The 26,615-nt window shown below is 50.8% G+C and overlaps 1 protein-coding gene and 1 long non-coding RNA gene across 3 annotated transcripts in view; both read right to left on the bottom strand.

Annotated features, from left to right (window-relative positions):
* The window catches only part of MTHFS (methenyltetrahydrofolate synthetase), a 116,518-nt gene that overhangs the window by 47,058 nt on the left and 42,845 nt on the right, over positions 1–26,615 (bottom strand). The window lies entirely within an intron of this gene.
* Positions 23,304–25,934, bottom strand: LOC130681501 (uncharacterized). The gene is made up of 2 exons (XR_008994701.1): positions 25,332–25,934; positions 23,304–24,115 (listed from the first exon to the last, which is right to left on the bottom strand). It is a non-coding gene; the product is annotated as an uncharacterized LOC130681501 (long non-coding RNA).

Genomic DNA, 26,615 nt, shown 5'->3' with positions numbered 1-26,615 from the left:
CAGCATGCCTGGCATCTGGGCAGTGACCCAGGTCAGCACACCCTCCCCGCCAGCCCCCCAACCCTCCCGCGAGTCTCTTGCTAAATGCAAGCACAAAATTGCTGCTGAAACCAAAGAGAATATTTGACTAAAGTAGGTGGCATGGAGAATCTAAATATAGTTGGCAGTTAGGTGTAATTCCTCCACTGAATAGGGAATATGCAACTGGAATTTTTTAAACTCTAGGAGTAAAATATATGATTGTGGGCTTCATTCATGAACCAATTCTTTTACATAATTCATGCTTCTTTAAAAATATCCTTGTCCTTAGGCAGCCTGCAGAAAGGTAGGTTGACTAGGAAATTAGCATTAGCGTCTGCCTGCAAATTGCAGGTTTTAATAGCTCTAGGCACCGTCACAGAAATAACCAGAGGATCTAATTGAGGGGCTGGAGCAATCCAAGAAGCTCAGGGGAAGCGGGGAAGCGGCAGCCCTTGCCGTCTACACAGCAGGCTGCGGTTTGCAAAAGGCTTCCGTGTCCCTTCTCCACTGGGATCCTCGTAAGCCATGTGTGGAGGGGTTGCTGTCCTCGATCCACAGATGAGGACCTGAGGTCTGGAGCGGCCCCCTCAGCACCCCAGCTAGGGAGTTCCAGAGCGAGGATTTGAAGCCAGGTGTGCTGGCTCCAACCCAGCGCGGCTTTGCTACACGGCTCAGCACACTTGCTCTGTAAAAGGCCAGTTAGGAAATACTTTAGACTTCAGGGGCCATCCAGTCTTTGTCACGATGACTCAGCTCTGCCACTGCAGAACTGATGCAGCCTCAGACCAACCGTAAGCCAACAGCAAGGCTGTGTTCCAAGTAAACTTTCTGTGTGAAAACAGGTTGAGGGCTCTGTGTGGCTTCGGACTGCGGTGTGCTGACCCCCGCTCCCTCGTCTCCGTGCCGCCTGAGCCAGCTCCCAGCTGAACAGGGGCAGAGGAGGCAGCCAGGCTGCAGGGCCAGAAAGGACAGAGGTCGAGGCAAGCGCCCGGGAGGGGAGGAGCCCCAGGAGGCCATCATTTAAAAGGGGTCTGGGCAGAGTCCCGGGTGTCTGAATGCTAGGAAGGAGGCAGGCCAGCCAGCACTCCAGCTGCACATGAGATAAAGGGTGCCACCAGCCACCAAGATACTTGTCTCCTAGGAAAGAAGACTTTCAAAAGTACAACTCCGATCAGCAGTGTGGTTGACAAGAGTTGCATGACCAGGGTAGGACTAGAAGCAGATTCCTGGGCTCCGCGGTCCCTTGTCACTCCCCACTCAGCACCTGCGTCCCAGACTGCACTGGGAAGACTTGAGAAGCCCGAGCTGTGTTCCCAGATGACAGGGCGCCGTGCTCACTTGCTCTCGGCCCGGATCTGCCTCGGGGACCCTGCTTGGTAGCCAGCCTCTGCCTGGCACCTCAGGCCCCGTGCTCAGCACCATACGGAGGCCGTCTCCGTGTCTCCGCCTCTGTGCTCACCTCCTGCTCCATCCTGTCCTGCTGCTGCCAGTGGCTCCGCCTCCGTGGGGGTGTCCCGGGTCAGGCTGAGGCCCCTTCCGGTGGGTGTGTCCTATGGCAATAAATGTCCGTGCCCGGCAGGGTCACGCACGTGCCCCTCCCGGCTCACTGCGTGGATGTCTTTCCTCTTCCCGTAGGAAGACAGGCCGCACGGAGCGCGCCGCCCCACTGTGCTGAAGCGCTACAGGAGGGCCGTTCACAAACACTGTCAGCTTTGCATAGCAAGTCTCCCCTGCCAGGCACAGATGCCTTGATGCTCGATGGAAAATGTAGAAAGAAAGGGTGTCCCTTCAGCATCATCCATGAGAGAGAAGCCCAAGGGTGAGGTCGTGGGGGAGCAGGGGCTGGAGTGACATGGAGAAGCCACCAGTCCCAAGGGGACGGAGAAGCCATCCCGAGAAGCTGCAAAGCCCGGGCTCACAGACACAGCGGGTGCCTGAGGGCCCTGGGTGGGGGGGGGGTCTTGGGTGGCAAAAGCAACCCCCAAACGATAGCCTCCGAGGGACGGCTATGCAGAGGCACCGGCCCTGAGCGGGAGGCGCAGCACGAGGCGGGCAAGACCTGCAGGCACCCCCAGTCAGCGATCCTCTCGGCACCAGGATGGGGACAGCAGTCCCGGGCCTGCTGCCATCAGGAGCCCAGATGACCTTTGGGCTGGTCTGGAAAGTGGGCTGCAGACGCTCGACAGATTCCCTCTGTCCTGAGGAGAGGGACCAAGCACAGGCCCTGGACTCCGTGGCAGCTGCCAACTAGATGATCGCACTGCGGGGCGTTCAGGGTGCACAGAGAAGCACGGGGGCCACGGCCGCGCCAGCGTGAGGGGCCTTTCCGCTTGGGACAGGTGGCCAGGCAGCGAGCCGGCAGAGCAGGGCTGCTGAGCTCCCTGGCCCAGAGTCCCAGACTGGCTGCATCTGATCAAGGATTATATTTTTCTTGCCTAGTGTTTTATATTAAAATTCACTGCCAATATTTTGAAATCTGAAATTGCCCTTAATAATCTGGACTCCTGAATTCTCTTTAAAAAACAAAAAGAGCTACAACTCTCTAAAAGCCCCTTCCACGTTGTCGGGTCTGGGTGGCTGACAACCCCCTCAAGAGCATGTGGACCCCCTGTGGTTTTGACTGGCACTTCCCTGATGGCGGGTGAGGCTGGGCATCTTTCCATCTCTATGCCTCCTTTGGGAGAATGTCTACTTCATTCCTTTGCTCTACTTCAGATCCTCTGCCCATTTTTAAATCAGATTCTTTGGGCTTTGGGGAGAGGGTTGTTTTGTTTTGGTTTTGGTTATTGAGCCGTGTGAGCTCTTCATATATTCTGGATATCGGCCCTTGTCCGATATGATTGGCAAATATTTTCTCCTCGTCAGCAGGCCGCCTTTCCTTGCTGGTCTCTTTTGTTGGTGGTGCCCTTTGCTTTGCAGAAGCTTTTTGGTTTGATATAGTTCCATTTATTTATTTTTGCTTTTGTTGCTCTTGCATTCTGTAGTCTATTCCAGAAAACTGCCATTAAGACCAATGTCAAGGAGCTTGCTGCCTGTTTTCTTCCAGGAGTTTTATGGTTTGAGGTCTTGCATTCAAGTCTTTAATCCACTTTGAGTCTAGTTTTGTTTATGGTGTAAGACGGTGGACCAGCTTCATTCTTCTGCATGTGGCTGTCCAGTTTTCCTGACACCATTTATTGAAGAGACCGTCCTTTATATTCCGCATATTCCTGGCTCCTTTGTCATAAATCAGTTGACCATATATGCATGGGTTTATTTCTGGGTTCTCTATTTGGTGCCACTGATTTGTCAGTCTGTTTTTATGCCAATACCATACTGTTTCCATTACCACGGCTTTGTAACTTAGTTTGAAGTCAGGGAGTGAGATGCTTTGTTTCTGCAGCTCTGTTTCTTCTTTGTTAAAACGGATTTGGCTCTTCGGGTTGTTTTGAAGTACTTGCTAGAAGTCCCAACCTTTCCCGAGGGGAGGATATCACCTGTCAAAGCTGTAAACAGACTAGATGCTCCTGCCCACCGAAACCACACCTCACTGACCTGTCAGCCCCCGTCAAGATTTCTGCGGGAGATGCAGAGGCAGATGCCTGTCCTTTCAGCTTCAAACACACCATGTAAGTGGATGTAGAACCCGCCCTGCTGAACGGGCAGCAGTGGGGCAGACAAGCGAGCGTCCCTCCAGGCCCCTCTCCTTTCTGCCTCTCCTCTCGCAAGACGTTGCAGGAAAGGCCGCCTTTACAAACCTACTTCCGGTGGGGTCCTTCCCTCATCCGCTTTTCCTTCCTGCTAAGTAAGTCCCCTCTGCTTGCTGCACAAACCTGGCACTCCCCCAATACAGGGTTCCTATGTTTTGGCTTCTCCTTCCAACGCAGGACCAATTGGAGGTCAAACATGCACCTTACCCAACCACAAGCCGTGCCTGTCTGCAGCCCCCATGCCAACCAGCCCACCAGCAGGGCACGCCTGAGTCCTCCCCTTGGTCCACTGTAGAGCCTTCACTCTTCTGCCTGCCAGCATTCCTGCCAAATGCAAACGAGGGTGGCCAACCCTGTACTACAGCAAGTTCTGAACGGCCTTGGCTGGGTCCCACTCCAGCCATCAAGTTTTACCATGTATGTCTGGGGAGCCTGCACAGACTGGGCAGTGCAAACACGGGCAGGGTGAACGAGGCATGTGTGTCACCCAGACTCCGGAGAAGCGGGTAGGGGCCTGGGGCTTCAAAGGGAAGGAGAGCAATTCACAGGGACATGAAAGGCAAATGTTTGGTGAACAAATGTTTGCTGGTGTCACTGAAACAATGGGGGATAGGGAAGCATCTTAACAGACAGGCTTTGCTAAATTCCTCCTGGACTACCACCCCTGATTCATACTATGATGTCATTGTCTAGGGTGATAGGTCTCTTCCTGGAGCAGGTCCTCTATGTTCTTTTTCAGCAGGGCAATGGTCCAAGCTCCTTCCTGAGTCTTTTGTGCCTTGTTTTCAGCTGGTAATACTCTGCCTACCGAATGGGCACATCTGAGGGTGGCCTGCCCTTGGCCCCTACAAATCAAAGCGCAGAGAGCAGCCACTCAGGCTGAGGACAGGAGGAAAACCACAGGGGACATCAGCCCCATTAGGCCAGAGACTCAGGGGACACCAAAGGCACCCGAGAGAGGTCGGGACCGGAGGCAGGGTCCGGAGAGGAAAGCCAAGGCTCAGAGGCTGATGAGACGCCCTCAGCACGAGGGGGGCTGCAGGCGGAGAGAATGGGCACAGAGGGCGGGACACGTGTGCCACAGGTGTGTCCTTTCCAGGGGCCAAGAGGACACCTAGAGACTCCCACTGGCAGGCTGAATGGGACCCTCCCAGGAAGGTGCCACCGTGCCGCCCAGTCCCATGGATGGGATGTGACTGAACGAGATGTGACTGAAGTGTGTTTGTACCAGTCGCGTGAGGACCTCGTGCTGAGGGCGGGAGCCCTGGGATGGAGGTGAGTCGCCCGTCGCCCCTTTTCCTCCTAAAGCGCCTCCTTTCGGCATCGCCGCCACCTTGGAAATGATGAGGCGTGGCCCTGAGCGGGAAGCTCTTGGTGGCAAGTGAGCAGGAGACCGAAACTCATTCACTCCTCGGCATCCACCCTTTCAAAGCCTCAGGGGGCCAAGTATAATTAAACAACATTAATTAAAATACTGAAGAACAGAAAAGGGCAACCGCAGGAGGGACTGTGGAAGAGCATCAAAGAGATGGAAATAAGAAAAACAGCCGCGACCACTGGGCATCAAGCCCCAGGAGGCGCACAGCTCAGAGGCGCTGCCTTCAGGGGACGCCAGCTCCCGGGCGCCGAGGGAACGGGGGAAGCAGGGGCCCCGAGGTGGGGGGCAGAGGCTTCTCCTTGCTCTCCGTGGGCCCACGGCCTGTAGATCATAATTAGTGCCCCAGCACGATCACCGCCAGAACCCCTGTGAGTGCGGCGCCTGCTGCTGCCTGCAGGGTGTCACACTGCCCCACAGCCTGCGTTTCAGTTTTTAGTTAAGAATTCCAGCATCTGGCTAAATGATGAAATGATTTTCTTGCAGTTTCTCCAGTTCAGTCACCTTTAGGTTCAAAATGAAAACCCTTGAAGCCCCTCCATAGTGGACTGGTTCCAGTATAAGGGGCTGAGGTTCACTGGAGATGGGAGAGCCCCCAGCGGGGTGTGGGGGCCCCAAGGGGGTGTTAACCCCAGGCGGCCCCACAAATTTGCCTTCCAGGTAACAAGTATTGCCAACCTCCTGTGCAGCCTCCCAGAGACAATCTGGGCACCGTATAAACGGATATATGCACAGATAATTATGTTTGCAGCAATGGTAACACATATGACATCTACCCAACTTTTCTTTCACTTAAAAGTATCTCTTGGAGACCCTTCCACACCTGTCTCGGTGCTGTCAGAGCCTTTTTGATGGCTACAGGAGTGTGCTGTCCCCCTGTGAGGCATGCCGTTGTTTAACTAGTCCCCTGGTTAAGTCTGCACTCTACCACATTCCGGATTGCCACGAGTAACCCTGGTGACGAGTCCACTTCAAATGCTTCCATAGGATGAACCCTGACAAATGGAACTGCAGGTCAGGAGTTCGTAAAATGGGGATAAAAGCATTGCATCTTCTTCCCTGAGTTGCTTTGAGGATTACGTGGACTTTGCTATGAGAAATCATGCTAACGACTCAGTAAATAGCTGTTGCCTTGGAAGGCACCGTGCTGGCCCCTGGAGGGAGAGGGAACAGAAACACCCGAGGTGAGCTCACAGCCCGGCCCCCCCAAAGCCTTCAAGCTCGGTAGGGAGTCACTCTCCATGGCAGGCACATGAGAAAACGGTACTGGGGGCATATTCACAAAAGTCCAACAAGCACAGAGAAAGTAGAGAAGGATTCCAAGTGGCGAAGTCTACACAAGGAACGGGGCTTGTGAGCTGGGTGTGAGGATGGGCAGAAGGGGCAGGGGCAACATTCCAGGCGGGGAAAACCGCAGAAGGCCCAGGCAGCCAGAACAGCCTCTGAAGAATGTGAAATTTGGGGGACCCAGTCAGGAACAGCCATCTGTGTGGATAAATCCGAAGCACTCTGAGAAAAGTCAGGTGAGGACCGGCGGGATGGGGCTTAAACGGGGTAAATGTTGGAACAGAGCCTTGGCTGACTTCTCACCCTGGAAGTGTGCTTTGGGGATTCGGGGATGCCAGGGGCTGGGAGGTTCTCCCCGAAGCCCCCACAGAGCGCTGACACCCCCTGGCGAGCTCTCTGGGAAACTTCAGTGCGGCCTGCTCACAGCTACGCTCCTCCGAGTCAGAGGGAATGGCGACTCAGAAATCAATTCTCCATCTAAATGGTCAAATACCACACCTGTTTCTACTGACAACTTAAAATAATTACATATGGTGACACAGAGAAAAGAAAATAAGTAAAATTATAGCCCTGTTAAAAGTTAAAATATTTTACACGGCCTGAAATGACTAGAAATATCAGTGTCAAAGAAGAAAAGGGAGGTATGTGGTGGGGACTTGATAACAGGGGGAATGTAGTAACCACAGTGTTGTTCATGTGAAACCTGAGCATAAGAGTGTATATCAATGATACCTCAATAAAAAAATCGATCAATTAGTTAATTAATTTTTTTAAAAAAGAAGAAAAGTAAAAAGGAGAACCACGCTCAAAAGAATACAGAAAAATGTGAGGCGAAGGTCCTTGGAAATTCACACACCGGGACGACGAGAAGAGGGCCGGGCAGTTTGCCGTCCCAGAAAGCTACGCTGGTGAATTTTCCTCCTTCGGGACTGCTTGTATTTTTGACAGTTCCCTCAGGATTTATGGCTTCAGGAGATGCATGGAGAAGGGAGGAAATGGAATTACTTCTTCCTGCTTTACTTGAATTAAATGTCTAGCATCGATGCCCCAGATTGTCACCTTGGGTCTTGCAAAAGCAGCATCTCACTGTGAGGAGTGAACAAACATGGACGCAGCAGGACCTGAGGGCCTGAGGACAGACCCAGGACGTTCAGCCCACGAAACAGGGAAGCGGCAACCGGAGGCAGGTATGGTCCTCGCAGCACGTGCTGCCTACTGAGTACCCACCATGTCTTAGGTATTGAAAAAGCGTTTGCGTATTTTATCCAAATAAATTTGAAGACCCAGGGTAACCTCATCTCCAGGCAAAGTCACATTCAAAGAAATACAATCCAGGAGTCAAAGAAATTTTAAAATACTTCTGTTCATTACTTGTATTTTGAAATAAACTCCCAAATTCCCTTTTGTCTCCTGTCTCTTCTCATACACCCCCTGCAGTTGCCAAGCCGCCCACTGCAGCCCCACTCTGCATCCCCACCCAGAGTGCGCTCAAAGCCCACCACCACCCGGACAGGCTCTAGTCTCTCCTTTTCTTTCCCCTTTTCCACCCATTTTTGGGTCCTCTATCAACTATTCTCCTGACCCTACATCACAGACATGCAGAGAATCAGAAAAGCAAGCGAGAAGTCCTCTTAGACAGGGAATGATGGGCAGAAAGTATTAAAAGCAAAGGAAAAGGGGAGGCTCACCAGTAAGTAGTGCAGGATTGTCAGCAATTTGAAAAAGCATTCATTTGGGCCCTTATCTTCTCCCTTTGCACTAAAACAAACTGCTAACAGATTAAAACTTTAAAAAAAAAAACAAATACAAAACTGGCACAAGTATAATTAAATACTTATTTAACTTCTGGGGGGAAAGGACTGTCTCCCTTCTAAGCTGACTCAGTACAATAAATCCAATGTAAATTACAAAGGATTGACATCCTCTCTCCTTTGAGAACTCAGTCAAATCAATAAGAAATCACTAAACCTTTAATGATAAAATGGCAAAGAATATAAACAGAAGAGAAATGCAACTAGTCAATAAACGGGAGAATGTGTGACTTCAATAATAATCAAGGATGTAAACAAAACCCAATGTTACCCTATTTTTTTATCCGTCAAATTAGCAACTTAAAAAACTGCCCTCAGTAAAGCCATCAGGAGAGGCTAGTTATGCTACAGTTAACACCACCAGCCACAAAATTCCTGTGGCTGAAAACAGGGGTTGACAAAGCTTTTCTGTAAAGTGCCAAATAACAAGTATTTCAGTTTCCACTGCAACTACTTAAAGCTGTCATTGTAGCAAAAAGCAACCACAGGTAATTCATAAATGAGTGAATGAGGCTGTGTTTCAATAAAACTTTATTCAGCGAACAGCAAGTGGGCCAGACTTGGCCTGTGGGCTCTGGGCAGCCCTGCATGAGGCGAGTGCACTTCTCCCTCCTGCCACGTGCCCACTGCAGGTCGGCAGTGATGCCCCCTCATCACAGACACTCGGCAGTCCAGGCTGATGGAGGCTCACAATCTCCTCCTGCTTCTGCAGTCACTTCATCAGAGGGACTGCGGGAAGTCAGCACAGGCGGTCGACGGTCCGACCTGGAAGTGATGTGCGTCCGTCCCACCCACCGGCCGGCATGAGTCGCCTGGTGGCGCCCAGCCCCGGGGGCCAGGAAGATGGGATTCCCTCCAGCCGGCGCTGGTTCTGAGCGGCACTAATTTTGGTGTGCCTGTCCTGGTGAGCGTGAGGCACACACCTTCTCATGCTTGGCTGGCTTTTAATGAGCAGGGTTGCCAGATGGAGCAAATACAAAAATACAGGACACCCAGCAAAACTCGAAGTTCAAGTTCACAGGTCATATTCTAGTACAGCGTGCCCCACCTGCTCTCACCTGCCAGCCTGCCTCACGTGCACTGACTGCCAGGCTGTGACCACAGGGTGGAAAGCTATCACGCTGAGGACATCAGGGCGAGACGGTAGCGAGAGTCTTGTTCTGTGAAGACTGTGTTTTTAGGAGCTTCGGTCATGCATACATTTGGGTGTCTCCTGTCATGTGTGAAATGAACTTTCTGGACTTAGTCTTTACCATCACTGAGCACACATATTTGAGATTGGTGCAGAACAGGACACAAATGCTGAGTTCTCTCTTTACAATGAAATGTAGATTTTCTATTTAAAGTCAAGTCCTTCATGTGTAAATGCTGAATAGGATGATACTTTAAAAAGAATTCCAGATGGCTAAATTAGGAGATAAGAATAAAAAATTGAAGAGAGAGAAAGAGAGACCAGCCAAAATGACTCACAGAGCTGGAAGCCTTTTAATTTGGTCATGAGTGAAATGCTTTTAATTTATCTTAAGCATGCGACTTCACATAGTTTGTTCTGAAATCGTGGCCAAACCCATGACAATAAGCCCTTGGATATTTACTGGGTCCATGGTGACCCTACCTGAGGCAAGGGCCTGGCCTCCTAGGCTGGGTGCTTTGTTTGCCCCAAGGCCATGTCTGGGGAAAACTACAAAGCAAAACATCAAGGCCTGTTGCCAAGATGCCAGAAGTAAAAAAGATGAAGCCTAGGTGTAAAAAGAACTTAACATGTACTTAACGATTTTCTTACATAACAAGAAGGCGGGAGGTAGGTGGTTGCTGACATTGATCAGTGGATGTGAAGTCTCTTGAGATTTCCCTGGTGTTTCCCTCATGAACCCAAAATAACTGCTCTAAGTCCAGCCATCACAACTGCATTGCAGGCAAAAAGGAAAAGCACATCAGCTGAATCTGTTCCTCAGTGGACAGGAGAGAGCTTCTCGGAGTAAAAAATGAAGGGCAGCCAAAATGACTGACTGACATCACTCCTCTGTCAGGAGAGGGAACTGCTTCTCCTGAAGTGGGACCAGCCACCCCAGCAGGTGGTGTTCCTGCTCCCCTTTGCTAAGATGAGGTCTCAGTGAAGCTACCCAGCACAGCAGTTACGATTGTGGTTCTTGCAAGAAGCAGCACATGGCAGAGGCTTACGCGGTGAAGACATTTAATCAGCTCGCGTAGCAAGATGTCTGGGAAATGGGGTCCAGTTCCGGTGAGCAGTTCAAGGTCATCATCAAAAACAAAGCTCGTTCTCTCCCCATCTGCTCTGCCCTTCTCAGTAGGCGAGCTTCTTGCCCTTAGAAGTATAGGATTAAAATGTAGTCTCAGGAGAGATGCTCTTTCTCTCCCTGCTGGGATTCTCGTGCTGGGAAGATGTGAATCTGAGGCCTTCGGATGCCGAACACCCTCCCCGCCACAAGGTGAGTGTCAGCAGAGAAAATTAGCCCGCGGAGGAAAGAGGCAAGACCCAGAAAGAGAGACAGCACCGCGGCACCGGCCTGAGTCCTGGGGCCCCACTGGCCAGAAGTCCACCTCCACGGGCCTCGGATTTTGTGCCCTCAGATTATCCTTGTTATTCTTTCTTCTCCTTTTTGACTTAAAATTTGATTGGTCCAGCAATCCCACCTCTGCACATATAACCAAAAGAATTGAAAACAGGGGCTTAAAGAGGTATTCTTACACTCTTGGTCACAAAGGCTAAAATTGCAAGGGAAGCAACTCAAGCCTCCATCCACAGATGATGGGTAAACAAAATACAACAGATCCATACTGTGAATATTATTTGGCCCTAAAAACGAAGGAGGTTCTGACCTGCCCCAACAGGTGGATGAACCTGGCAGACGCTGTGCTGAGTGAAATAAGCCAGTCGCAAAAGGACAAATGCTGTGTGATTCCACTTACACGAGGTCCCCAGGGTCATCGGATTCAGAGACAGGACGTAGGACGGTGGGGCCAGGGGCTGGGGGCTGGGGCTGGGGAGCCCTTAATGGGGACAGCGCATCAGTTTTGCATGGAGTGTCCTGGGGCTTGGTGCCCAACAAAGTGCGTGTACTTCACCCCATGAGCTGCATAGGAAAAATGGGTATGATGGTAAACTTATGTGCATTTTACCATAGTTTTACAACTTTTTAAAGAATCGTGAACTTCAAGTGCCCTGACTTTTAAAAGACGAAGACTAAGGAGGAAGTGAAGGTGGAAACACGTTGCAGAGGAGGAGAAGGAGACGGAGCATCGGCACGCCCGACGTGTAAGGAGAAGGGGGAACAACAGCAACTGGTGCTGATGAGTGAGGCAAAGACGCCCGCAGGGAAGGCCTCGGGCCAGGAGAAGACGGTGTCCCCGAAGCCACAGCAGGAGAAGGCATTCCGGGCTGTGGGCACCGGCCAGCGCCTGTGAGTGGCCTTCAGGAGACAGGACAGCACAGATGCCCAAGTGCCTACGGCTTCCCCGGAGGGGAGAGCAGGTGGTCCGGCTCAGCCCGGCCCAATGGCCCTGCCGACGCCTGCTCTGGGCTGGCCTGCAGCCTTGGCCTCTCAGCCCCCGCACGGTGCTCTGGGCTGAGATCTGCCTTGGCCACCGGCCTGAGGGGGACCCCAGGCAGGAGGGTCTCGGGCAGGACCACCTCCCGCCAGGACACTGAGCCCCGAAGGCTCTGCTCTCGAGTTTCCCCCTTGGCAACTGTTCCTGCCATGGGGTCACGTCCTCACCCCCAGGCCAGGGCCCCACACCCAGCCTGGCAAGGCGGGTTCCACCCTCCTCCCTACGGCCATAGCTGTTGCTCCCGGCCCCTGCTTGCCAGGGGCAGGAGGCCTGCCGTCCCCCCTGTCCTCCGACCGTGGCCAGCTCCCTCCCGCGATGAGCACCTCCCACGCCCCAAGGCCTGTGTCATGTGAAGGGTCACATAACATTCGCAGCAGACCTCCAAGGGGTGGGCTCATGTGAACACTGGTGCCCAGAGTTGATCGCCATCAAATGGGTAGGTGCTGACCCAGGCGCCACGCCCAGGCCGCCCAGGCCCAGAACCTCTGGGGTTGCACGGCACAGGCCACTGCCCAACAGCCAGGCGAGCCCCGATGCGCGTCTCCTCTGCGCGTCACCTGCTTGCCGCGTGTACCACCATCCTTCACCTCCTGCCCGAGTGCGCCCCTCACCCTTCCATCTGACAGCCAATTTCTGCCTGAATGCCCTCATTCCTGCCCCACCCGCTGAACAGCTCATCACCCTGGGACTCGACAGTGGGGTCCACAGACAAGGAGCCCCGGACATCGCCTGAGCTTGTTAGAAATACAGAATTTGGGTTCCACCTGGATCTGCCGAGTCATGGTCCATATTTCAGCGAGAGGCCAGTGTATGCGCTCGAAGAGCTGCTGAATTTGATTTGCTGACCGGGCCTCCTCCCTGACCTACAGCTACGACTGGGCCTCCACCGTCCCAGCCCCCAGCCAGTGGGGCCAGTCTGCCCCCAGGTCCAAGGGCCTCCAGCTGACCCTGCCTGGGAGGGCATGCCAGGCAGGGTCCAGAAACGTGACAGATTTCGTCTGCGACCCCATGCCTGGGTAACACCTGTAAGACCTTTAGAAGGACTCCCTGTGAGCTGGGTCCAGATCCTTCTTTTCTTGGGTTCCTAGTAGAAGTGTGAGTATTTGCATCTGGAAGGGATTTTCATTTTTAGTTCTCTATAAATAAGCCAACACATGCTGTCCTTTGTCACACTCTGCCTGACGCCCTTCCGTTCACTTGTCAGCACCCACAGCTGGAGCCCCCCCAGACCCCTGGTGCCTCTCCCTGGGACGCAGTGTGAGGGTAACTGTGGATTTGAGGCCTCAGCGCCACCACCAGTCCCACAGGCCTGACCTGGAGGAAATGCCAGACCTCACACGTGGCTCCTGCTTAGCTCCTGTGCCCCGTGGCCTTGCCCGGCTCATTCTCCCGGCCGAGGCCGCTCCCTAGTGCCCGTTCTGGTGCCTGCCCACACCCGATCCCCCCGCCGGAGCCCTGGCCGCCCCTCTCACCCGGAGCCTGAGCCGCCAGACGCTTCCCTTCCAGGCCTTACTCTCTCACTGGGACACCGACCGATTCATCTTCCCCGTCGTTTGCCAGGATGTCCAGAACCTGCCAGCACCTTGGAAACCCTGCACTGATTTAAGTCGCAGACTGACTGATGTGAGATGCGAGGACGCTCTTGGCAGGAGCCCGGGGATGGCTGCTTAATTCTCTTTTGAGATGAACAGAATGGATTTTATGTCAACATAGGTTTCACGTGAATTCTTTACACCCCACCAACTGCCCTACTTAATATCATTTCCTTTGCAAGCCTGTCTGGGCATCCCTGGGACAGCAGGCTGTCCGGGGTTCTGGCTGGCTAGGAACAGCGCCTCTGGGGCCAGGCTGGTCAGAATGGGGAGGGACTCACAGCCAGTTCAGGAATGGCGTTCATTTGCGTCAGAATAGCACTGGGATTAGGGTAGCCCTGGTATCACCGCCCAAAATGTCAAATGGAAAAGGGAGGCAGGCCAAGAAGTAAAAGTCAGGTAAAGAATCACCACTGACATCCGCCAGATGGGGCGGGCACAGGTGGCTGAGAGTCTGGAGAGATTCCTGGGGTACAGGTCCTGAGAGAGTGGCGGGGACCTTTGATGGGGAGCCCACAAGCCTGCCCCAGAGGGGTGAAATGAGGGGTCCAAACTGGTTCAGACCACACGAAGCAGGACCTGGGGACACAGATCCTGACAGAAGGGCCTCCCTGGTCATTCTACTGAGAGGAGAGGTCGGGTCAACGTCAGGGGAGTCCCACCACAGGATGCTTTACAGCATGGCCACTAAGCACAGGAAAAATGCTCAGTGCCACTAGTCACTCAGAAAATGCAAACTAAAACTACAGTGAGGTCACTACCCATCCATCAGCATGGCTAAAATTTTGCAAACTGACCAGAGCAAGTGTTGGTGCGAATGTGGGGCACCTGGAGCCCCCAGGAACCTCTGGGGAGAGGTGAGCAGGTGCAAACACTAGAAAATGTCCACCACCAGATATGCAGCCAAGATGAATAAAAGCAGGTGTCTACACAAAGATTGGTACCCAGTGTCTTATCTTTATTTGTAACAGCCAAAAACTAGAAGCAAACCCCACATCCACCAATGGGCAGAAGGACCAGCAGCTCACGGTGTGTCCACATAACAGAACACCAGCCGCACTGACACACAGCACGGGTGACTCTACAGAGCAACGTGCTGAATGAAATGTGCCGTTCGAGGAAGAGTTCATGCTGTATGATTTCACTTATTAAAAATCCTAGAACGTGTAAACCAATCTCTGGTAACAAAAGCGGGTCAGTGTTGCCTGAAGACAAGTGTGGAGAGAGTCAGGGATTGCAGAGGGAATGGGGAACATTCTTTGAATGATGGAATTGCTCATTTTCTTCATTGTGGTGAGGGTGTCAGACAGATGCATGTATCAAATTGTACACTTTAAATACATGCAGTTTTTGATGCTTCAATTATACCTCCCAAATTGAATAAAAGCAAAACAAAAATCTACTGTACAAGTCGCCATGCTCCTTTGTGCCCCTCCTACCATGTGGCCCAGCAGCCAGCAGAAGGTGCTGAAGCCCCTGTCGGCCTCCGTTCCTAAATGAGACACAGGACAGTTCTGCCAGTCGGGCTGGGATGAACGTGCAGCATGGGCACGAAACAACCTGACTGCCTAAGCATGGAGATGCAGGGGTTATTACTGCCGCACTGCGCTGACCCGTCGGGCGGACAAGATCCCCAAACTCAGCACATTGCCCAAAGTCTCACTGTAAAAAAACTTAATGGTCCAAAACATGGTAGACTATGAAGCGCTACAGGACATAAAACCTGCCCTTGGAACTGGTGAAATGCGACTCAGACGTTCCTTTGGTCAGGTGGCAGACTAACCATCAAGTTTACTTCAGGACAGGTGCTCTTGAAGAGGTCCACCTGCCCGTCGCCCCACGTGTGGTGCTGAGCAGGCTCAGGACGTCGTGGGGGAGCTGGGAACCAAGGATGTCCACAAGCCACTCCTGTCTGACACTGGGCTACACGCAGAGCAGACAGGGTGCACAGGCACCTCCTGACGGAAGAGAAAGAGATATCCTCATGACCCCTGTGGCGAGGTGCACTGACACCCACCCCGCCTTGGGGAGAAATGTCAGTTACACGGAGACGACATGACGGTGGCACCGTGTAGCCAGGAGAGTTCAGGCAGGACTTTCTCGATTCATATGGAGGCTCCTTGGAATGAAAGCAGAAAGGAGACCAAGATTAATGTTTTGCAAGAAGCAGAGCCGATGTAGTGCTAATAAGAAATGCAAATTCCTGGCAAGAGACAAGACTGGCCTTGCGAAGAAAATTAATACTTGATATGAGAAAGTATTTCATCTTGGCCATTTCAAGGGGGACTCCAACGGCATTGTCACTGAAGACGTGAGGCTAGAAGGTGGGTCCCCGCCAAGGCCTGTCCCGGGGGAAGTCAGCTGGACCCCGAGCCCCATCTTACTTTCCTGGCGGCCCCAAAGATCCATGTTTCGATGTCATTCCTGGTGAGGTCAAACACAGTCACCATGGAGCATTAGGCAGCCCACTGTCAGACCCCTAGGACACAGTGAAGCAATTCTCTAGGACACATCCCTTTTAGGACGTTTGTGTCAGAAGTATTCACTTGTAAAATGTAAACTTTGTAATATGATCATTTTTGCAACCATACATCACCTTCCCTTCATTCACAACAGCGGTGTCCCTAAGGTAATGAGGATGGCCTGGGTGTTCTGGTGGCCAAGAAGCTCCAGCCAAAGCACTTGGCTGCTCTCCCCCACCAGCTGCCCACCCGCCGAGCTGCCCCCAGCCAGAGGCCCGGACTCGTCCCTCCTGCCTCAGCGCAGGGAGAGCTTGGGGCGAGGGTGACGCGTCCCCAGAGGGAGGCAGCCACATGAAGGCACTCCTACACACGGGCGGGGCCGTGGGGCAAGGGGGAGAGGACTGGGGAGTGAAATCAGGAAACTGGGGATGGGCCCAGGGAGGACACCTCTGAGATTCCCCATCCTAAGGGCCGGACCCCCCTTATCTCCTGAGGTACAGGTGTGGAGTTGGCCACAAACTCTCTAATGCTATACTTCTGTTCAGATGGGCAACTTTCTGTAAGTGAGTTGCCCAAATCCCTCCAAAATGTGAATCTTCCCTCCTGAACTCCTCCCGACCCAGTCTTTGAATGCCTCGGTTGGTGGCCGCTCCACGGTGGGGTCAGAGCCCTCTCTGCTCCCGGCTCGGGCACGGTTCTCAATACCAGAGAGTGGACAGAGCTCACCGCACGCCAACTACTGATTGGCCTGAAGGACAGTGTTCAGGAAGGTTCTGAGGTTGCACCTCAGCTTGGCGTGAAGAGCATCATAAGGGATGGATCGTCTTCCACCGCGCGGAAGAGTGAGGGGGCTTCGGCCCCTGCACTGTCCCACACTCACGTCCTTACCCTGGGTCTGGGTGAGGTGATCCTACTCTGAAATAAATCTAATTAGGCTTCACACTGCCTCTGAACCACACAACCCCTTTGGGAAGCATACAGGGTATAACTCTTAGATAATAGGTCAGGAGAAATATATGAACAATTAAATTAGCAAGATTGTAAGACAAAAACAAATTCTGCAGAACTAGGTGTTTCTCTGGGGAAGTGCAATCCACATCCTTCCTTCACCTGAGAGCCCAGTGCCCCTTACACAATAAAACAGGATGCAGGGAAATTAGCCTCAAATCAACTCCGAATCTGGATGGGAGGAGGGGAGGAGAAGGGTGTGGTCGTGTCAGAGAGAGCCAGATTTTCCTTTTCAGGGTGGATTTTAGACCACAGCCATTATGCACATCACACAACAAACACGGAATGCGCTCCCGATACAGTATAAATGCTGAGTGTCCTGTGACTAAGTTTCGTGTGCACATGGTCAGAAGCTTGAACAAAGCATGAGTAAACATGAAATGGCGGGATTTGTGGCTGCAGTCAGGGCAGGGGTTAATTTTTTTTCAGCTTGGTTTCCATCAATGCCGTTTGTACATCAATCTGTAAAAAGCCATTAAGGTGCCTCAGTGACAACTGGCAAACCAATTATGAATTCCCACATCTCTGAAATGAGGCTGAGCCAACGGGCAGAGCCACGGCAGGGAGGGGCAGAGCCCCTGCCCGAGGGTTCTGTGTGTGCGTGAATAAAAGGCAGGCTTGATTCAAAGAAAAAAGACACTTTTATCTGAGTGTCATTTGTCAGTGTTTTGTTCTAAGAACATGGCCTCTTGGCAAAGGATTGTCAAATGGCCTCTGGGCTTTATCACACACGTGGCTGCCGGGTTTTGCTCGGCACAGACCTCCTGCACGATCCTCCCACAGGCTCTTCTGCATATGCTGCTCTGATCCCCGAAGGTCGTTCCACGCCATTGGCTCTGTCACCAGGGCCCTAGCACTGGCTGGATTACTGGTCCCGGGGAAGATATTTTCTCCCATTCCATAGGTTGCCTTTCATTTTGTTGGTGGGGTCCCTTGCTGTGCAAAGCTTTTTAGTTTGATATTGTCTCACTTGCTTATTTTTGTTTCTGGTATCAAATCCAAAAAGTCATTGCCAAGAGAGATGTCAAGGAGCTCACTGCATTTCTTTCAGGAGTTTTATGGTTCCAGGTCTTACATTCAAATCTTTAATCCACTTCCAGTTTATTTTATTAAGACAGTTTCATTCTTTTACATGAAGCTGTCCAGTTTCCCCAACACTGTTTATTGAACAGACTTTTGGCCCCTTGTTGTAAATTACTGACCACATATATGTGGGTTTATTTCTGGGCTCTTAATCTGGTTCCTTTGACCCGTGTGTCTGTTTTTTATGCTAACATCATACTGTTTCATTACCATGGCTTTGTGATATAGTTTGAAATCATGGCACATAATGCCTCCAGCTTTGTTTTTCTTCCTCAAAATTGTTTTGGCTATTGGAGGTCTTGTGGTTCCATGAAATTTTTAGGACTCTTTATTCTAAATGTCCTTAGGCATTTAGAAATGTCTAAGGGGAAATATCATTAGAACTTTGATGGGGATTGCATTGAATCTGTAGGTTGCTTTAGGTAGCACGGACATTTTAACAATATTAATTCTGCTAATCCAGAGCATGGAATATCTTTCCGTTTATTTGTGTCTACTTCAATTTTTTTCATCAGTGTCTCAGAGTTTTCAGAGTGCAGGTCTTTCACTTCCTTGGTTTAATTTATTCTTTTTGATTCAATTGTAAATGAGATTGTCTTCTGACTTTGTATCCTGCAACTTTAAAGAACACACTTATTAGTTCTAACAGTTTTTTTGTGGAGTCTTTAAGATTTTCTAGTATAATATCATGTCATCTGCAAACAATGCCAGTTTTACTTCTTCTCTTCCAATTTGGATGCCTCTAATTTCTTTTTCTTGTCTTATTTCCTTGGCTAGGACCTTCAATACTATGTTGAATAAAAATAGCAAGAGTGGGCATCCTTGTCTTGTTCCTGATTTTAGAGGAAAAGCTTTCAGCTTTACACCACTGAATACAAAGTCACCTATGAGCTTGTCATATACGGCCTCAATTAGATTGAGGTAAGTTCCCTCTACAACCACTTTGTAGACAGTTTTTATCATAAACAGATGTTAAATTTTGTCAAATGCTTTTTTCGTCATCTGTTGAGATAATCATATGACTTTTATCCTTAATTTTCTTAATGTGTGTATCACGTTGACTGTTTTGGGGGTGTTGGACTAACTTTGTAGCCCTGAAATAAGTCCTACTTTGTCATGGTGTATATCCTTCCATTATTAAATTTGGTTTGCTAACATTTTGTTGAGGATCTTTGCTTTTATGCTCATCAGGGATATTGGCCTGTAATTTTCTTTTCTTTTGGTGTCTGGTTTTAGTATCAGGGTAATGCTGGCCTGGGAAAGTGAGTTTGAAAGTGTGCCCACCTCCAAAGGATTGGTATTAATTCTCCTTAGACTGTTTGGCAGAATATGCCAGTGAAGCATCTAGTCCTGGACCTTATTGGGAAAAACTGCACTTCCTAAAGGCAGAGACCACTGTGTTCAGGTGCCTGGTACTGGCGGGTGTTCCACTATCTGTTGAATGAAGAGAGCAAAATCTTTTTCAGTAGGACCTTAAGGTGTCAAGGCATCAATTCAAACTTTGCTCACATAGAATCTGTGATACTTCTGAATGGGGATATGGTAGGTGGAATTCTAAAATGACCTCCTAAAGATATAATACCCTAATCCTTCAGAACTTAGATAGTGAGATATCAGTCTTGCGATTGTTATGTGGTATGGTCCAACTGGCTTTTAAAAGGAGAGATTAACCAGATGGGCCTAATATGATTACAGGAGCCATTAAAAGTAGAGAAGTCTGTCTGGTTAGGTACAGAGGAGGAAGGCAGAAGGGAAGGACAATGAGATTTGAAGCATAAGAAATATTTGACATTCCAATGCAGGCTTTGAAGACAGAGGGGGCTACAAGCCAGAGAATGCGGGCAGCCTCTAGAAGCTGAGAACAGCCCTGACCAACAGCCAGCAAGCAAACAGGGACCTCAGTCCTACAGCCTCACAGGACTGAATTCTGCCAACACCTGAATGATCCTGGAAGCAGACTTATTTGCAGAGCCTCCAGGTAAGGATCCAGGCCACAGACCCCATGACTTCAGCCTGACAAGAACTCTAAGCACAGACTCGCCTGGACTTCTGACCTATGAAACTGTAAGATAACAAATGGGAGCTTTCTGAGGACAGAACCTATTGTTTTAAGCTGATAAGTTTGTGGTAATTTGCTACACAGCAATGGAAAACTAATACAGGGGATTATTGGGGATTTGGAGGGAAACCTTGCTAAGCAAACAACTAGAGTGAACCAGATGTCAGTTCTGACATCTTCTTAGCAACAATCAGTCTCCAGGCAGTTTATAGAAGGACCTTTAGGGACCCTTTGATCCTGGGAAAACAGGTGCTTCTCACACCACATCCACTCAGTTGGTGTGGCTACCAGCATGCCCTGCTGAGAAAAACTGAGGTCAAGCCTGGGTTCAGGGCAAAGTAAGTCTGTAATGGATCAGCAACACCTGCCAGGAACACAAACCATGCAGTGACAGTGTGCATGACAGACAGCTGCTGCTCCTACTCTGATCATCACCTAAGGTTTGGGAGCCACAGACCCAGGGAAATGACAAGGCTGCAGTCAATAAAGAGTAGAACAAGGAACCCAAGTCTCCTAGCACCCAAATCTATGTTCTTTTACACTGTGCAGAGTTTACTAACTACGGGTGAGCTAAAATACCAATCTTGTTCTAGTTCACACCTCCAGGCTCCCTGGGGCATGGCAGCAGCCCACGGCTTGCTTCGTAAGCACTGATGTCTGCCTGGGGACAAGCCCACCCAAGGAGCTCACAGACCTGCAGCCCGCTGTCTGTGGTCAGTCCTGGCCAGTGAAGGGAGACCGGGTTTCCTTGCCCTCCCCTCTCTCCTCCCAAGAAGGCAGAAACAAGCCACAACCTTGGCATGAAGTAGAAGGCTGAGAACTGGGACTTCAGTCCACCGGAGACCAAAAGGAGCTCCGACACACAGGGGCAGGTCGGCGGAGCAGCAGGGCAGGAGCAGGTGCCTTGCGGGCCCTGGCGACCTCCCCATGGGGGCCTGTTACACGCGCCCGTGGCAGGCCCATCTGGATGCCTAGCCTTCTCCTGGACTCTTATCAGAGCCCAGACAGTGGCTATTTCTTGCTCAGGGAGGTGTCTGTTATTTTATTTCTTCTGGAAAGCCTGTGATTATGACTAAACAAATACAAAAGCAGCCCTTGCAAGAGCTGCCCAAATTCAGTCTCTCTCCAAATACTTGCTTCTGGGGCGAGATGGATTCCAAACCCATGTGTGAGCTCCAGAAGCCTGCGCCCTCTTGCTGATTTCTCTGCGCTCTGCCTAATGCACTTCTGATTACAGCAGATGTAGGGTGAGCCCGGCTCATAAGGGGGGAAAGGAAATCCACATGGTACATAGAGAATGAGCTTCTCGCTGGAAATGCAAATTTTGAAGGATGAAAATCTCACTTCTGAATACATAATGGCCCCTAATTAGCTCACAGGTAATTAGAGCAATTACCAGGGGCCAGCACACTCTTAGGGGCCTCAGTTTTCTTTCCCTAGGGAACATATACCCAAATGGTTAAAACTCCTTTCCAGCAAAGATTCCATTTTCACATACATGAACACTGAACCGACCCTGCTTGTATAAATGTGGTCACAAATGTCCTTATGAACAGCCCTCCCTGGAAGTCACTGCCAGCGGGATCTCGGCTCCACCCTCAGCTCCGTAACGAGCGAAGATGTGGAGATGTCATCTGCAGGCAGAGCCACGGGCCTGGGGTGGGTAAATTTGAAGCCACAGGAATATTCATACTTATTAACTCAGTAATCCCACTAAGGGAGCCTTTTTAGGCAAAGGAAATCATCCTAAAGGATGAAATAACTGTATGCACTGTCTCAGCCAGGGCTGCCTGGAAAGCCAAGCTGCAATCAGACCTGTGTGTGCTGGTCCTTTATGATCAAGGACGCAGGGTGGGGAAGAGGAGAGCGAAGCAGAAAAGGAAAGAACCGACACTGGGGTCGGGGGGCGGCAGGGGTTCATGACCAAGCTGGCCACTGCTTGGTGTTCAGCAAGACTGATGATCTGATCTCACGACACTGCCTTCTACAAGGCCACGCGACGGCCATGAGCCAGGGTGGTCCGCCTGCGGGAGGAGGTGTGAAGGAGTCACCCCATGCCTTCCATCTTCCATCAGTCAGTCTCACCCCGCGAGGCATTAATTCTTACAGATTTCCAGGTTGCGTGGATGTAGATGCTGAGAGGGTCCCCCAGTGTCTCACACCTCAGGTTTAGGGGGGCTGCAGGGCATGAAGTGATGTGTGGTAGGATGGGCCTGTATGAGGTCGGTCAGTCTATCCAGAGGTGAGGCCGGACTATGTGCCCAATAGCCACAGAGATGGGGAAGCGAGAGGCCCTGTGTGATACACGCACAGGTGTCCATCTCAGGGTGGTTCCCGGGAGGAAGCACACGCTTTGCAGTTAAATCACCTTCTGTGTGAATTCTAACTCTATCGCCGGCTCGCTGGAGAGCTTAGGGCAAACTCATTTCTCCATACCTGGATTCCCACATCTATTAGATGGGCATAGTACCTGCCACACAGAGCGCTTCAGGGTTTGGATGAGAAAATCTATGTGACACATGCAGCCCAGAACACCAACTTAACAAAACTAAATCTCCTCCCGGACAGTAATAATAAACTGAGAACGAAATAAATATCCATCCATAGAGGAATGATTAAGTAAACCATGATACAACCAGTTAACAATCTCTGTGCATCCTTTAATAACAAGTAAATGGTAAAATGGAAAATGGCACATGTATTGAAAAAAGCACAAAAGTGTGGTACAATATGGGAGGAGAGTGCCGTGCACACACAGCATGCCATGTGCAAATGCTTTTAGCAACATGAACACATGTGGCATTTCTGGGGAAAGATTTGAAAACATGAATGAGCAATTCTACTAGTGAATAATGCTGGTCACTACTATGCGCTCTTCCCTGTTGTTAATAGAACTCCAAAGTTCAGAGGCCGGTGTGCCCACCCGCAAGTGACAAATGATGATTTGTTTCAGCCAGTCTGGAAAATCCTTTCCTTCAAATTCCCAACCTTCCCTGCAGCTGCAGAAGGCCATGTGATCCACTTTTGGAAAAAATGATCTAATGGGAAGTCTATTATATGGAGTTGAGAGTTTTGATTTCCTGATAAAAAGAGGAGTAAATGGCCGGCACTGTCCCTTCCCCTTTCTTTCCACCTTGAATGTAGGCATGACGTCTGGGACTGTCGCAGCCATCTTGTGAGCGTGAGGTGACAGCATGAGGGAACAGTCAGGGAATTCATCCTGGTCATTTCTGAGCTACTGAATCATTGTCAGAAACTACCTTCACTCTCCATACATTCGTTCGTTTAAACCTATACAGTCAGGTCTCTGTTACTTGTAACAAAACACACAACAACTGATACAAGACACTGTGCTAGTCAATTTATTTTCCCATCTTGGACTTTTACAGTAGATGTTTTAAGGTATATTTTCTATTTCCCACTGACAAATAAGTTAATTGAGAGTCTAAGCAGTTTATCCAAGACCATCTCAGTATGAAGTCCCCCACCCAGGATTCACACCCAGTCCTAGAGTCCTTTCCACCACCCAACAGCCAGTTGTTATGTACAGAACACAAGGGAGACCGTGAGGCGGGGAAAGGACTGCCAAGCCGTACTGCTGGTAGAGGGCACCAGAGCGTGAACGGTGCTGTGCGCCATGCTGGGGGTTTGGCTTTATCGTACTGGTGATAGAGAAAAGCAATGTGCTAAGACCTACACTTCAGGGAAACTTGCTGCCATGTTCCCAAGGCCTTGTGTATGACAGAACTCAATAAATACTGAATGAGTAAATGAATAAACCAAGAAGTAATTGGACAAAATTCTCTAGGTACATATGGAGAATGAATCAGAATGGAAAATGCCTTCTTAGAGGCAAGAAGACCACTTAGGAGGTTGCTGCAATCTTCACTCCACGAGACAGGTGCTAGAGTCTGAGCGACGGCAGTTTCTACAGGACTGGAGAGGAGGCGACAAATTCAAGAGCAATTCAGAAAATACAATCGATGGGGTCACAGTCCTCACATGGCCACCAGCCAGTCTTCTTAAAAGAACATTTTTATTAGGCCGCTTGGCTGACCAAACCCTTCAGGGGCGTCCCACTGCTTGTGGCGTCCGTCGTGAAGGGCGCCCCCCGGTGTTCGCAGCGCCGCATCGGCTCCCAGCTCTAGGTCTCTTCCACTGCTCATCAAAGCCATCTCACAGAAATGCAAGTTAATTAGTTGACTGATTTGCATAACATTTAATCATTTACAAATGCCTCCGTGTACATTATTTATTTGTTTGGACCATCCCTCGCTGGCTATTTATTATTTCCCAACAACCACCTGAATTTAGTTGGGGCATGGCTGGGCAGTTTCAAGTTGCAAAGTTGCAAAGATTCACAATGACCAATTGTTAAGCTGACCCTTTGGTCAGACCCTCCCCATCTGCCATCCCTGCAACTCATGACCAATCCTGCACTGGAACTTGGCTGGTTCAGTCCTGGCCCCAAGGTCATAGCTCACTCAAGGTCACGGTCAGCCCTCTTAGCTTCCGGCCCCAGAACAGAGGCCATGCCTGGTGTCCACCCGACTCTGTCCAAACCTCAGATGAACTCATGATCAAATCCCATACCAGGCAGCTTTCTTAGCAAGAAAATTGGAGTCATCACTCTTAACCCGGATCTTTGTCCCTCACTGATGGATCATAAACTGCTCTGCTGAACATGCTGTCAAGTGTGAAACTTCTGAAAGCTTTTCAATGGACAAAGATGACTCAGTCTCTCACAAATCTTCTTGGAATGACTGCTGTTCCAAATATTTTCCCTCTGGCTGGAAAGAATGTCAGTATCTGGAGTGTCTGACTCACTGCGATTCATCCTTCAAACCTGTATCAAGTTCACCTCCCTCGGGGAGCCCTCTGGGCCTTCGAGGGCTAGAAATGCAGTGCCTGGTCATGCTTCCTTCTGTAGGTTTGCGCTGTTTCTGGAGAAAGGCTGCCTGGCCAGGGACGCCATTTCCAGCCCTCTAAAGGCTAGACAGGGCCACGTGACGTGCTACCCAATGGTGGTGGGAAAGGGATACGTGTCATTTCCAGGCTAAGATGACTAAACACTGGCAGAAGAGGCAGCCTCCTTTCCCAAGAGAAGGGACCAGGAGTGAATGTGACGCCTGCCACTGTTTCTGCCGGCAGGAAAAAGAGGCAGCCTGCAGAGAAGAGCGGCCCCAGAAGGGCCCCATGGAAGGCTCGGGGGCCCCGGAGCACCGCACTTCAAGCCTGCCCCGTCAGTGGCCCCTGCTGCCCGAGGTGAAAACCGCTCTGGCCCCTTAAGCTGCTCTGAGTGGACGTCCTGTTTACTTGCATCTGGATGCATCCCAACAACACAGAACCAATGTCAGTCAGCAGCGGAATCTACCTGAATATAACAGAAGCCTACACAAGAGAGGAGCTTATTTTCTTCCTTTAACATTGATGACATTAAGCACAGTGACTTCGGGCAGCGGTCCGGTGGCTCGATGATATCAGCACCAAGATCTCTGAAATTATCTTGGATTTTTTTCTCACATTTGAAAAATGCTTCAGCTTCAGCCGTTAACATCTGAGGTCCAAGAATGGGGAAGGGCCGGCGGGAAGGCATGTTTTCTGTATCAGGAAAGGAAAGCTTTCTCAGTAATCCCCAGAAAGGCCTTGCTTGCAACTACTGAATTTAAGGATGGCGTAAAATAATGATTTTTGATGTAGACACAGTGTCATTCTCAACAACACTGGGTTTTCATTAGTGAGGAAGAGAGAGACTGGGTAGAAAATGAGTAGTTTCTGCCCCAACACTCTGTAATTCAGGGCTAGATTCCCATTGAAATAAGAGCCAGTCAGAGTCCTTAACTAGAACATCCAGAACACGAAGTGAGGGGGTAGAGGTCAAAGCATGACCAGTATGAGTGATCTCTGACATCACTGGGGGCCCAACAATGGGGAAATTTTGCAGCAAAGGGGACACAAACAAGGGATCTGGACAATCAAGGTGAGAGTTTAGCCAGTAGCCTGGCCATGCACCACAAGAGATTACCTACAACCAGGGTCATCTTGGTGACTTTCCAGCTTCTCCCAACCAAGCCATCAGCCTATCAATGCCACCCTCAGACCACGTCCCTGCTATCCGCCCACTTCTCATGACCACTGCTTTGACCCAAGGTGTGACTTACCAGGCTGATGACAAGGGCCTCCTGCCTATCTCCCCACGTCCTCTCCTGCCGTCCCACTGTCCACTCCCCGCCAGCAATCAGAGCATGCCACCTTCCTGCTGGGTCCCCGACCCTGGAGCCCACGCATGCAGAGTGACGCCCAAACCCTTCGGCCTTGAGGAACCCATGTTCAGACTGCCCCCCACCCCCACCCCACACTGCTGCGGGCTGCTGTGCCCCAGCCGCCTGGGCTGCAGCACACGGCCTGCCGTGGACCCGTGCCCGTGCCCAGTGCTCTCTGCAGAAGAGCGTCTCTCTTGCCCCACAGGTCACCCAGGTCCCTTGGCCTGTTTTCTCTGCCCCACCGCCACCCACCTTCATAGCCAGCCCTGTGTCTACTGGCTTGTTTGACGTGCCTCTCTGCTGGACTGTGGGTGTCAGAGAGGGGGCAATGGCTCTGCTTCAGCCACAGTGTCTCCCAGCCAGTGCTGGGCACACAGTGGGTGCTCAGTAAATGT

This window comes from Manis pentadactyla, chromosome 18 (assembly GCF_030020395.1).
Source record: "Manis pentadactyla isolate mManPen7 chromosome 18, mManPen7.hap1, whole genome shotgun sequence".
NCBI classification, from domain to species: Eukaryota; Metazoa; Chordata; class Mammalia; order Pholidota; family Manidae; genus Manis; species Manis pentadactyla.
Note: the sequence above shows the minus strand (reverse complement) of the source record. Positions and strands in the feature narration are given on the sequence as shown.